The following is a 14,486-nucleotide window of genomic DNA, read 5'->3' on the forward strand; positions in this document are numbered from 1 at the left end:
TGATGCGCATGCAGAGGGCCTTGAAGCTTATCATAGACTATGCCCTACCGATGTTCCTCTCTTTAGAGAGAGACTCCTGCAAGGGAACACCTCCCCAAAGTAGGGTTCTGCTGCATGAAAATGTCCACAGAAAAATATGCATGGGTTAATGACTGCTCATGTCTTTTGCTCCTTTTTGGGAGATTTTCAGAGTTGGGCTTATTTCCACTGCAAGCCCTGTCCCCTGTTCTGTTTGGGAAAGAGAGGGCTCAGGGTGTACACAGACTCTTGAGGATGCTCCAGTGCCATCCCTTTTGCGTGCAGTGTAGAGACAGAACAGAACAAAACACCCAATGTATCCCCTGGAAACTATGTCAGGTCCTGTCATTCAGCTGTTTACAAACTGGATCTGTGGGAATGCTGGCTTTGTATGGGCACAGCTGCTGGCGAAGGCATTTGGTGCAGCACCACATGTATTAATGTTGGCTGGCATCACCTCTCTACTATAAATATCCCCACTGGATAGTGACACAGCATTAATTCTTGCATGTTTTCATGCCAGTTTTACTTGCTTCTTCTAATCAAATGTTTACAAACAATCCCACCATACTCTCTGGCATCATGAGGCGGCTTTCTGAAGGAAACCATTAATTTTCTGCTGTACAGCGTTGGCTGATTAGATGCTTTGTGGAGAAAAAGCTTATATGAAAGCACAGAAATGAAAACAGCAATATTCCTGCCAAGCACTGTAGCCTGTTGCTACATGTTGCTTTCATTCATCAACTGGTTTTATTCATTTGTCTGAAGTAATGCTAGTGAGTGAATCTTACCAGAGAACTACACAGACTGTGAAGCAGTGCGCAGGACAGGAGCTTGCCTTCCTTGTCTTCTTTCTATACCCTTGCTCCCAATACCAGAGCTAAACTTTCTACTGTTCCTTTGAAGCCCTTTCTGCTCCAGCTATGGCATCTAGCTATTAAAAAACATAAAGAGACCAGTGAGAAGGTGTGACCTGCCTCCAGGCCAAACATAGCTTTCAGGAAGAGTTAAGGTAGAAACATGGTTTGGGAGACATGTATTGCAATTCTCCCAGCAGAGCTAATTTCTAGTTGCCCTTGCCTTCCAGCCAGGTGTTGCAGTTATCCATTTGTTGTTTAGACTGACTTCAGAGCCAATGGATATGACAGCGACTCCATGATGATCTGGATTGCAGAGGGGGCAGGTTCTCTGCCTGTCTGTTTCAGTTACTTAAATGGTCTCTGTTGCTGTGGTGTCCAAATTCCTTTATGTCTTAACTGTCTGTGTCTTCCCAGATGAGATCAGGCAATGCTGCTTCCATTCTTACTGATGAAAAAGCCAAACCAAGGGACCCACAGAAGACAGGATGTATCCAGAGCTGCGTTCGTCTCAGATCCCATAGGACAGTCCTAGAAACAAGAGGCTGTATTCCAGCAGTTCCCACAGAGGGGCAGTGACTATAGAGGAATTTTTCTCAGAGAGATTATTCAACTTGGAATTCTACTTTTCCAGTCTTGCGCCATACCACCATCATTCTGTTTTGGAGAGCCTCTTACTTGTCCCAGCCACCCCCTGATCCTGCAAAAAGCAAGAAGCTTGCCAAGTCATCTGTTCTGTCTTTGCTGGCTAGTATGCAGTTAGAAAGCTGGGTCACCAGGCAGCTTTAAAGACCTAGTTCTCCTTAGATTTAATTTAAGAACTCCTAATTCTATAGATTGAGTGTTACAGGCATGTAATATCACTGTCAGTACTCTAAGACAACAGTGCTGTTTAAAGGATTGTTTTTTCAGCCAGATCAGGAAGCACAGGCTCATTGGGGTTAGAACACAGAGGAGGGAAGAAAAAAAGGCAGAGGGAAGGACAGACCAGCATTTTAGCAGCAACCCATGGTTAGATTGTTTTGTGTCAGTCATGACACTGGACTTGAAAATATTTTCCTATCTCGATGTACACTCTAAAAACCAGCTAAATCTGGAAGAGCAGTTGAAGAAGAGGATCTGAAGAGGTCTGATGTGGGATGCTGTATGCATTCACACACTAGAGAGTAGCAGGAGGGAGGTGTTGCTTTTGTGTATGATTCTGGTAAGACCTTTGCTAGAATGTTGTAATAAGCTATTAACAGTTCAGTCTTCAAAACAGATTTTAAAATTGAAAAAGGTTTAGAGACAAGCCACAGTATGACCTATGTTTGGAAACTACTTTACAGTGAAATACTTAAGCAGTTCAACTTAGCTTATTAAGGAGAAGTTTTAGTAGTGATTTGATTACTGTCCATTAGTTACTTGAAGGGAAAGGAAGGAGATATCTTACACAACAGCTCTTTCATCTCACTTTTTCATCTAGGACAGAATCTAGCAACTTGAAGTAGAATACAGAGGTCTCAGAAAGCTGGAAATAAATTGAATTTTTAATGGTGGAAGTAATTAAGCATAGGAACAAATATTCATCACAATGATCTCTTTTGGCCTTAGAATTTAAAAATCTGAATTGGGCTCATTCATTAATTCTAGCAATATGTAAGTTACTTTGAAAGCTCCTGAAGTTAGATAGCTTGTCATTATTCCTGGGGCAGAATGGTACAAAGAAATTGTATAAAGCCCCATTAAAGACTTTTTCTTCAAAGACTTCTCTGTCTTTTGTTCTGGAGATGAGTGAGGACCATTTTTCAACAGAGTAGATCGGTAAAAACCTTAAGGAAATCTATCTAATTTAATGTTTTCATTAGAGTTGAAACCTCTGAGATGCCCACACTCTTCTTAGCTTCTTTGGTTTCTTGCTGCTGCAAAACAAGAGCACATATTCTTCAATATAACATTTTTCTCTGCTGATCCCCACTTAGAGAACTCAGTCATAGTTTTCAATTCTCCATTTCATGTTTGGTAGTACTTGCTAGGCTGCCAAACTGTTAGAGCATACTCAGGAATATCTAGATGCTAACCTTAACTGACTCATATTATAGGGCACTTCAGGTTAAGATTCTATCAGGAATACTTTAAAAATACTTTAAAAATTCTGGCCATTGAAGAATAAAAGCAGACCAGATTTTCAGTTTTTAAAAACTTCTTACACCAGAACAGTATAAAAACCTCTAGACATTTTGTGGTAGGGGGGTTTGTTGTTTTTTTGGAGGATTTTTTTTTATTTTTCTGAGTTCTGTATGTTTTGTTCTCAAGTATGTCACATTACTGTAATATATGTGAGAGAGGATAAAATTGAGTTTTAGGACATTGTAGGATGAAGTCAACTATAGAAGGTAGGAAAAAATTATTCAGAAAAGCTTAAATCTCTGTATCAGTGAGGAATCTAAGTGGTGGATCATGTAACTAGCTTTGAGTTGCATCTTCAGCAACTGCTCTACACTTCTGTTTTCCTGGCTATCACATAAGGAGAATACAACTTTCTTGTGTGAAAAACTTGAGGTTTATTCTGCATTTAGGACTGCATAATCTAGGCATCCTTAATTTTTCAACATTATCATACTGGAGTTAGATCATTGCTAAATTTTAGCAAGTGACTGTTATTGGAAAGAGTTTTGCCTGTCTTAAAATAAAGGCAGCAGGTATTCCTCCAAGAGCTATTTCCAGCTCATTCAGTCCTAAGTTATTGTCATTAGATTCCTCCAGGTATAAGAGAGCTGACTGGGATTCGTTGACATTCCCCAGCTCCTCCCATCAAATGGTGCCTGATGAAGTGGTTTCCAACACTGTGTAAGAGATCTTCACAGAGGGACAGGTGTATCAGCTTTTCTATTGTTTGGCAAGTTCTTAAAAGAGAAGCCAGTACAGTAGATTATCAAGATGCTGATACTGTGGGTTGTGGATGCCAAAGATTTTGAAGTTTGGAGAAGTTTGGCTTAGACTTCCTGGGCACCCTTGGTGCTGTATGACTGTATTTTTGTGTCCAGGCTGTACGACTGCGCTCGGAAGAACATGGTCACCACAGCAAAACACTAAGAGCTGTTTGTCACATGGTAACATGATGTTGGCTCTCTGGAGTGTCCGAGTGTTTTGCTGTGTTCAGTCTCCCGGGCAGTTTAGCTTTGTCTTGCCCAGGGCCAGATGCATCCCCTTCATGTAGAGGGGAGATGCCCAGGTGCACTCTATTCCCCATCTTGGCTCACACAGAACAGGAGGGTGATGGTTTCAAGCAGCACATACTTCCTAGATGCTATGCAGTTCCAGGCTTCTTCCTCTGCTGCAGAGACGCTGCAGGGCAGCCAGACTGCCCAGCAGCAGCTTGGCTGGTGCGGACAGAAGGTAATGGGGACCTAAAATCCGTTTCAGCTCTCACAGTGAGTGTGTGGTGTTGACCAGTCTTGTAGTCTGGTTTGGTTTATGTAGTGGTTGGCTTGCCAGAGCTGGGCACCTGCAGAGCGGCTGTCACTAGGGAAAGGTGGAAGTTTCTTCTTATCTGTATAAATACCTGATGGGAGGGAATAACAAAACCAGAGCTGGAATATTCTCAATGGTATCAAGTGAAAGGACAAAAAACAATGGATGTGAACTGAGATAGAGAAGAGTCCCTTTAAACATAAGGTGGAACTTCTTCACTGTGAGGATGGCTGAGCAATGGAACAGTACTTCCACAGCCTAGAGAGAATGTGGAGATATCTTCTTGGAGATACTAAAAACCTGACTTTAGCTGACTCTGTTTTAAGCAGGGGTTATTGGACTAGATGATCTCCAGAGATGCCTTCCAGCATCAGCTATTCTGTGATTCTTTTCTTTCTTTTTCATCCTTTATCCATCATATCTAAGTGTGAGCCAAAATTTGGCCCATGGTTTGCATAGATACTTGATGCTTTATGTGAGCCTTTTGGACCAGTTCCATTCCCTTGTAACAGCAAGTTGATGTTTGAAAATTTAATTCTGAAGGATCCTCTTTTTGCCGTAACTGCCTTTCCCCCCCTGCTTTTGTTATATGACCAAAGGATTGAAAGCTATTGCTTTGTTGCTATATACATTGAGATCTGACTTTATTTGAGACTAAAAATTACAAAAGTTATTTTGGTTCTCATTCAGTATTTTTAGAAAACTAATAGTTTTTCTCTGAAATCTACTTCTAGTACCTCTTGAAAACTGCTTATACTAACCACCAATCATATGCTTCACATATCTGCTTGAGATGCACAATATTTCATGTACTAAAAATAAAAGCAAGCCAAAACCCCCCAAATTACTGTGAGAAGAACTAATATCTGGTGTATATTCCAGTGTTACACCAAGAGGAATGCTGAAATATACCGTCCAGATTTAATGATCAGTAGGTGGCTGCACAGGGGAAGGGGAAGAGGACCATCAGGGACCTGGGAGATGCTTAACCACAAATTAGTAGGGGCCTAGATGGTATTCTAGAAGACATATCACTGATTTTATGCCCTGTTTTTATACACTTCCCTAAGCATTTGAAGTTAGCGACTGCTGCGTGGAATAGGGGCATGTGTCTGAGCCGTAGTGGCTGCTCTTAATATTCATTGTTCTTGAAGTACATACCCGTGCAAAATTGACTGCAGGTTGGCCTGTTTGTGTAACCCTGCTTCTTCTTTGCTTCTCAATCAAATATGGGTCTTCTGCCAAATGTCTTCAAAAAAGTTCTCTGAGATGTAGCACCATTTCTAATTGCCTATTCCATGGTCTGGACTGTATATATCCATCTCATCAATTATCTGTCTGCTTTCAAGAAGCTGCAGAACCATCATAAAACTCTTAATGTTCCTTTTCTTTAATCACGGAATACATATGCATCTCCTGCAGTGTGTGCATCCCCCTCAGAGCTTTTCAGGTCAGGAATACTGAGATACTGGCAGCCTGGCTTGTTTGCAGTAACAGCAGGCTGGTGTGATTATCCAAAAGCAGCCCATTTATAGACGTCCATTTGTTGCGTGATCCTGGGGATTTCTAAACGACGTGTGCCTCCTGGAAGCCTCCGACTTGGCCACTTGATGGCACTCTTAAATATTTAGTTGGTTGCAAATGCTATCAAGTATGCCAGTTTCTTAGAACAGGGGTAGAGGAAGCAGCCTCAGGTATTAAATAGTGAAACGCTATCAAGGTTGCAGCTTAAGCCAACCAAAATAAGAAAGGCAGGAGCAAGAGTTCAGGTGGTTGTGCTGACTGCTGCCAGATGTGTAATGGAAGGATTAGCACTCATCCAGATTCCCAGCTCCAGAGTGCTTTACAAAGACAAGTTCTTCCTCCTGGGTGTTGCAGCTGCGAAGTGTCCTCTGCTCCCTGTTTTCTGAGGAGGTATGGGAGCAAGTTATGCAAGATTGTTAGTCTGTCTAGCTGCGGGTCAAAACATAAATGTATTCCTGAAAACAACTGCTTTGACCTTCTTGATATACAAAACTTTTATAGCCCCCATTGATCACCTTTTCCCTCCCTCATCTGTGATGTGTATCTTTAGAAGTGCTGTAAGAAGCACAGAGGGAAAGGGTTAAGATCATTGTAGCTGGTCTTAACACAGCAAGATCCGGAGTACAGATCTCCCTGTTGCTAGTCTTGTACCTTTGTGGTACAAGAAAAAGATATGAACTCTCTCTCCATTTGATTTGAGTATCGTCAGAGTGTAAGTTAGCATTCATAATATATGGGCAGGTTTACAATTTACTATTTACATTGTAGAAGCAAGCCCTTATGAATATCTTATTTAAAGAAGAAAATTCAAAAAATAATTGTAGTGCCTGCTAAACCTATCATGCAAAACTCTGATCAGAATGAGTAAACTCTGGTTTTACCTATAGCATTGCAAACTCAGTCCAGTCGCACATTCCTTCCCTATTCCACCTACTTGCCTTTATGTGAACCAGGAGAGAGCTGAACTGCAAGCCGGATCCTCCTGCAGTTTTCAGGAAGGTGCTACATCTTTTCATCCAGTTCTCCCCTGTTTTTTTCTGCTTCTAAGCCTTTGCTCTTGCATGCACTGACAAACAAGGCATTGTTCCAGGTGTTTCCTAACTTTCTTGGTTTTGTTGGCCCAGCTGCCTGTGGTCTTTCTTGCATTACTTTGCCAGACTGTATTTTAGAGAAAGATGTAAATATACCTGACAGTTCATTTTCTTAAAGGCTGTTTGTACCTATCCATCCGTGATTCTCTGGTGTGTGTGTCTTGCCTCTGACACATGCAGAGCAGTGTGGTGGCTTTGCATGGCAAGGTTTCGGTAGCAGGAGTCTACAGGGGTGGCTTCTGTGAGAAGATGCCAGAAGTTTCCCCCATGTCCCATGCAGCCCGTGCCAGCCAGCCCCAGGAGAGCCCTGCTGCTGGCCAAGGCTGACTTGATCAGGGTCAGTGGTAGGTCGGTGGTAGTGCCTCCATGATAGTATATTAAGAAAGGAGGGGGGGACACACGACAGAAATCTGCACGAGTGGAAGAGAGGAGTGAGACTATGTCAGCTCTGTGGACACCAGGGTCAGTGGGGAAGAAAGAGGAGGAGGTGCTCCAGGCACTGGAGCAGAGGTTCCCCTGCAGCCCGTGGTGAAGACCATGGTGAGGCAGGCAGCCCATGGAGGTTAACAGTGGAACAGATACCCACCTGCAGGCAGTGGAGGATCTCACGCCAGAGCCAGTGGATGCTGTAGGAGGCTGTGGGACCCCTTGGGAAGCCTGTGCTGAAGCAGGTTTGCTGGCAGGACCTGTGGACCCATGGAGGACCCACGCTGGAGTAGGCTGTTCCTGAAGGTCTGCACGGCATGGAAGGGATCCACACTGGAGCAGTGTGTGGAGAACTGCAGCGTGTGGGAAAGATTCATGTAGGAGAAGTTCATGGAGAACTGTCTCCTGTGGGAGGGACCCCACGCTGGAGTAGGAGAAGAGTGTGAGGAAGAAGGAGCAGCAGAAACAACGTGTGATGAACTGACCATAACCCCCATTCCCTGCTCCCCTGCGCCACTTGGGGGGAGGACGTAGAGAAATGGGGAATTAAGTTGGGCTTGGGAAGAGGGGAGGGGTGGGGGGTGGGGGAAACTGTTTTTTTCTGATTTGAGTGGTAAGAGGTTGAACTGATCTCCCTACGTCAGGTGTATTTTGCCCATGATGGTAGTTGCTGAGTGATCTCCCTGTCCTTATCTCGACTGATGAGCCTTTTGATCTGTTTTCTCTCCCCTGTCTAGTTGAGGAGGGGAGCAGTGCAGCAGCTTTGGTGGGCACATGGCATTCAGGCAGGGTCAACCCACCACAAACAGTTATTAGGACTGCCTGCGACATGGCCTCAGGACATGCATAAATTACAGCCTGCCTCATCATCTGTCAGTTTTGTCTTTTCTAAAATGTCTAAAAGACTTAGAAGTCCTGTTTATTCGCCTCTCCTATCCAAACCACAAGTTCTGTGCTTCCCAAACAGAGCCCCGTCTAACAACACTAATTTGATCAGGGGCATCAGGCATTAGTTCAGCAGGTGGTAAAAGGTGTCAAGCAGATTGTTAAATCTGACATTCAAACATCCGAATCATCACAAACCAAAATGATCTACGGTTTTCCTCCACTGCACTGATGGGCTTGCTCAGAGCTTGCAGATCTTACAGTGTCAGCATTGCTGGAGGGTATGTATTTCCCTGGGATGGGAAGTACCCGTGCACACCGAGTTCAGACCAACGCAGGTGGTCTCTGCAAGGGGTTCAACTTCCACTGGCAAATGTCAGAAAATCAATGACAGTGGGGTTATCATCTGAGACAGTGTCTCAGAGGGGGTCCTGTCAAGACCCATGGTGTGCCTGGAGCTAGGCGTTTTTTCATTGGTCCTCTGGATGGAAATATAAACTCACACTAGATGAGAAGTGTGACTGATGAAAAGGCAGGTGGAGTTGTAAATCATGCTGGGAACAGGGCTGTCATACAGAATGATTAATCTTGTGGTAAGCTGGAATTATTCAAACCAAATGCATTTTAATGCAGCCAAATATAACATTATACCTCTCTAAACAAGGAGGAGTGCTGTGTTTTGGAAGGCAGCAACTCTATAAAAAAGAAAAAAAGATGGGTTTTGTAGACAAGCAGTAAATTTGAGTTTCCAGTGTGGTATCTTGGCAAGAAGGGTGAACATGATACTGGAGTGCAAACAGGGAGTCCTGAGTGGCAGGAGAGAGATGTTTCAGGCATTAGTGAGAATGACAGTGGAATATTATGTTTGGTTCTGGAACTAACATTTTTCAAAGCATGCAGAAAACCTGTAGATCAGTAAAGAGCCCCAAGCTGATTCAAGAGATGGAAACAATACTCTAGAGGTGAAGAGAGGACAATATCCAGTTGAAATTTGGCCTGTGAGTGAATTTTGTCTGGCCTGAGCAGAAGTCCTAGCCATGTGATGTCCTCCACATATCTGTGGAAAGTTCCTTAATATTCTGCTTTTCTTCACATCTGTTGAGAAGTGACTTTCTCTTTGCAGCTGTGAAGACAATGCCTTTGACTGGTGTGGCAAAGCTTGTGTTGGCTCCAAGTTTTTGCTGAGCAGGCCTTTCTATGCTGGTGAAGATAAACAGGATTTTTATGTTCAGGCTGTGAAGGTTGTCAGAAGTATACAAAAAGTGACTAGTGTTCAGTTTTGAAGTATCTTAATGAAGAGAAAACACTAGATATGAAAGAAGTCCCTCATTCAATCAAGATAGCCATAGTAGGAATTAATAGTGGGAAGCCAGATAAGTCAAATAAGGAATTAGGTCCAGCTTTTTAATCACTCAAAGCAATTAAACATTGAAACAAACTGCAAAATGGAACAGTGGCTTTTCTGTCTTTTGAGATCTTCAAATGAACCATGCATATACTAGCCAAAAACAAGTTATTGAGCTTAAAACAAGATATACCAGTAACACTTGTGAGCTGTGACATAGAGGAGGCCAGGCTTTCTGGCCTTGAGTTATGAAGTAATGAATTCTCAAAACATTTTCTTTTCTGGGAAGGGACTGTTCTGAAAGTTCAGCATTAGTCTTTTCCCTGCCCACAGTGTGGTTCCCAGTCAGATCCATGGTGATAAGGGCTTGTATCAACACAGCAGTATACTTGAGTGCTTCTGGGCATTTTAGGGAATAGGAACATAGGGAATGGGTGTCAGTGATCCCGGCTTAAATCTCAGTGATCCTGGGATGGGGTCTCCATAAGCAGAGCCCTGTGAAGTCCCAGTTCTGCTTCCTAATCTTCTAGCTTGCTATAGTGTCTTTGGCATCCCCTCCACTGCTCTTTCTCATTCCCTTGGCTGTAAAAACAAATGCTGCAGATAGAGGCTTACAGGACCCTGAAGTGCTATACAGCTTTAAGTTATTGTTGTTGTGTCCCAAGAGCCTTTGAAAACACATTCAGCACATGCCCAGACTCTCTGAGCTCCTGGGAAAGGTTTGTTCTTTCCTGATTTTTCTGAACTATTGGCATACAGCTAAGCTCGAAGTGCCAGCCATTTCCTTTCTTACAAGCACACCCATTCTGTGACCTAGGAAAGTGTGGAGTTAGCAGAGCTATTTAAATCAGCCAGGAGACAGTCTTGCTGAAGCAACACAAGCTCACCCAGCATGTTTCATAGTGGGATAGATTACCCCGAGTTCAGTGCCATGCTGCACAGGTTTTGCTCACTGATAGAAATTATTGAGAATTAATTAAGTTGTGACTTGCTCAGTCGTCTGTCTGTGCTATGCAGACTATAGCACAGGCAAATTCTTAGGCTATGCCCAGGGTTTTGTAGACCTGGATAATAATAATTATAATTTGCTTGGAGAAAATTGCTGGCCTGCAGATAACCCTTTTTTTCTTCTACACTTCAAGTGTCTGAAAGGCAAGTAAACAGCTGAGCCATTTCTTTGGGTACCAAAAGTTTTGTCTTTGAAACTTACCTCTTCTCCCCAGAGGAGATTGCGTAACTGAGTGTAAAGCACAGCCAGCCCCTTCCCTTGGCTTCTTGGAAATCCAAACCTAAAAGACAGGGCTCCAGCCAGCAAGCTTATCACAGCACATGGGCACATCTAGGAAAGGAGGGTAGATGTGCTTGCGCAGCTGCGATGCTCAGAAACAAGCAGCTGTTCACAACTGTGCTTCTCCATCTTGCTTCTTTTTTTAGATGGACTTTTGGAAAGAGAAAGGGCAGATTTTAAGCAACAGTGCTTTCTCTTAGCATAGTGTTTTGTTGGTGTTAGCCATATCAGTGAGACTTGATTTATAGGAAGCCAGGTATCACAGGATCTAAGATGTAAGGCTGCATGCAGGGTTTGGGGTTTTAAATCCTCCAAAGCTAAGGTGATTTGCCTGTTTATCACACAAGGAACTGTAGCATTGCCTTCTTGTGTAGTAAAAATACCTACTTTGAGTTGTGACTGTGGAGGGTCCCCACGTCAAGATTCACTGTGTGAATGCAGGACTTTCCTTAAGCATTGTAGTTTCTCACCTGAGGATACAGTTGCATTGACCGTACTGGTTCAACCACTAAGCATTTTGGAGGAAATGGAGGAAAGCCATATGTGTCATGATTTTTTTTGAAAACCGAAACTGAAAGATGCAAATAAAAATATTTTTTTTTAATCTGATATTGAACATTTTCTGATTCTTTTAAATTCAGCTAAGGAAAAACATAAATGAAGAATCTGTTAAAACAGACACTTAGTAAGCATCAGAATGAAATATTTAGATGCTTTTCAGATTTTTATTTTGTGTGAACTAATTGGTGACACCACAGTGTTATTCTGAGGTACATTGCTACCACTAAATTGTTATTTTTTCTGAAAAGGGTTTGGGTTGAATCTGTCCAGCTTTAAATGCAATTGCAGATTAATGTTTTAGACAGCAGTAATAGTTGGTTAGAAACCTATTTCTGATTGCATGTGATGCTTACAGGCTCAGTTCTCCACCAGAAAGCATGCTATCTGAATCTTTCATTAGCAAAACTTCTCTTCCCGCATACACTTGTTACATGTCAGGGTCTGAAATTCACCCTCTGCTCAGGTGAACACTAAGGATCTTCATGACATGCAACTCTTTCTAATTACAGCAATTCTTCCTCTGTTCACTCTCTTCTTGCTGTGTTGCTGCCTTGTGTCCTCCTGCAAAGTACATCTCCTGCTAGCACTGATTGTCAGAATAACAGTCTGATATCTCTAGTATCTCCAGCCTTTGTATCTCAGAAAAAGACGCAGTTTGTACTCTGCATGGGGCAGATATTCTCTGCTCTTCCAGTGCATGCTGGTGGGTTCATGCAGCGCAGCGCAGTAGTCTCAGATCTGAAGCTGCTGCTTTCCCCTCCAGCAGTTGGTGCCGCCATTGTCAGCTCTTGGGTCTGCACCCTTTGCTTTGCGATGTGCTCTGTGTGGTCTTCTAACACTGTTTCAGTGAGCTACCTGCATCGTGGGAGACCACCTGTGCAGAATTTGGGGCACACTGCAGTGCTCTGCTAGTTTTTATTGAAAAATGCAATCCTTGCTCTTGAAAAGGCTATGCTTCAAACCTATACCACAGACAGGCTGCCGTGGGTATGTTCTGTCCTTACCATTCTGGAACACTGAATATCACTAATGAAATAAGCCCTTTTGTTTTTTTTTTTTAATTTATTAAAGAACATGTTGGTACGTCACAGTTTGGTACTCTGGGTGAGAATTCACCCTTCATTGAAATGGATTTATATGCCTGCTCTCTGAAGGTTATTGTTTTACTGGGATTTATGTGCCATGCTTCAGCGTTAATTGTGGATTATTCTCATCACTTTGCCTTTCATCAGAAATAGGCTGTATTTTAGCAATCATATTGTCCAGACTTACGTGCAGTATTCACGTATCTGTGATTTAACCCACATCCATGATATTTCATAACATAAAGGACACAATGAGTAGTGTTCAGCTCTCGGATTAAGATGGGTTTAACAGCCAGTAGAAGGCTGGCCATTATGATCAGTGGAGCCCAGAGGGTGAATCAGCAGACCTAATATAGGGATCTTCTTTAAGGTGAGTTTTCTATACTCAGTGAAGTGGATTGATTGATTGACCTCTGCTGATGGCAGCAGAAGCTTAGACTCTGAGCGCACAGCCAGCCAGCCATATGTAGACCTGCATTTGGGTGTCTTAATCTGCAAACTGAGCCCTGTGTTTCACTCTGCCAGAGCTTCTTCCCAAGACCTTGCTTTACACCTGCCAGGCTGACCTCCATATGGACTCGCTGAAGCTGCTGAGCTATTTTACCCAGTAAAGGCCTGCTCCATCATCTCTAACTGAGGAATCTGGCTGGCCTATGGTACTGCCGGAACAGTGGAGAGAAAAGCATCTTCAAAACACAGATCAGGTGTTTGGTGATTGAATCAACCTCTGAAGGGGTGTCTTCTCTGTCATCTGTGCAGGGAGCATGGGAACAGCTCTCTGAGGCCTCTCAGTGCAGTGCCAACTTATGGAAAAGTAATGTGCACCACAGACCTTTTGGAAATACACCTGGATGGTTGTCACACTCCAGGAGAAATAAAAGCATGAAACAGGTTGAATTCAAAGGCTTTCTAACCAGTTTGACTTCATAGTCCATTCTGCTGTGAGTCACTCTTGGTAGGTCATTTCCACAGCCTTCCCAAGTGTTTTTGCTCCTGAGGAGAGCAGGGATTCATCTTACCATGGCTGGACCTACACTTAATATCAGTTCAATGATGTTACTTGTCTAAGAATAAAGAGTTCTATGAATTCAAAGGACAGGGCGAATCTCTGATGGAGAAAGCACATTCACTGCATTTTCAGCTGGAATTCTAGAAATAAGCTTCCCCCTCTTTCAAAAAAAATATTTAAAATATTATTTGGCTTCAGATATGTTTAGAGTAGTGCCGGTATTAGAAATAAGGAGGCCATTCCCCATGCTTGGCCCCAATGTACAGAAAAGCATGTGAAAATAGATTTCCACAATCCAAATACAAATCAGCAGTAACAGTCTTGATACTTATTTCTTCACTGGTTCTTTGAATGTTCTCTATGTAACCCTGATAAATTTGAGGTAAGCAATGTCTGTAACTTTATGCTGATTTGGGACCAGTTTGCTGCCAGGGAGAGTTCTCTGAACTATTATCACTAGGGTACACATTTAGCAAGTCCTTATCCTGCAGGCTGATCAAAATGTTAAGAAAGGCAGGAAACACTTTTTAAAGGAGAGGACTGTTCTGGAAATAGGATGTATAGTGGGTACTTGAAGAACAGACAGCAGTAAATTTGTTCCGCATATACTGTGTGCCTGAGGGCATTTGACAGTAAGAAAAAACACTTGGAGAGATGGCTAGGATACTTTCAGAGCATTGTTTTCATAGATTAGGAAAGCTCCTTTGCTTCTGGAGAGCTTATCTAAATCAACAGCTTTTCATCCCTTTTAAAGGAATTTGGAAATTGTTTTTCAGATGAGAAAAATCCTGAGATTTGCAGATAGTCAGGACATGATAAAAAAAAACACAAAAGAAAGATGGTCCTATTGAGGAAAAAAAAGAGTGCTAATTTTAGGCAGCACAAAGCAAAGGTGAAAGTAAGTAGAAAAGAAAATGGGAAGTCTTGGCAAAAAAAGAGCTTCA

At 42.7% G+C, this 14,486-nt stretch overlaps 1 protein-coding gene across 6 annotated transcripts in view; it reads left to right on the forward strand.

Moving 5' to 3' along the window:
* Positions 1-14,486, forward strand: part of DNAI1 (dynein axonemal intermediate chain 1) — a 151,123-nt gene that overhangs the window by 59,171 nt on the left and 77,466 nt on the right. The gene's annotated exons all lie outside the window — the stretch shown is intronic.

This window comes from Falco punctatus, assembly GCF_963210335.1.
Source record: "Falco punctatus genome assembly, chromosome: Z".
In the NCBI taxonomy this organism is placed as follows: domain Eukaryota; kingdom Metazoa; phylum Chordata; class Aves; order Falconiformes; family Falconidae; genus Falco; species Falco punctatus.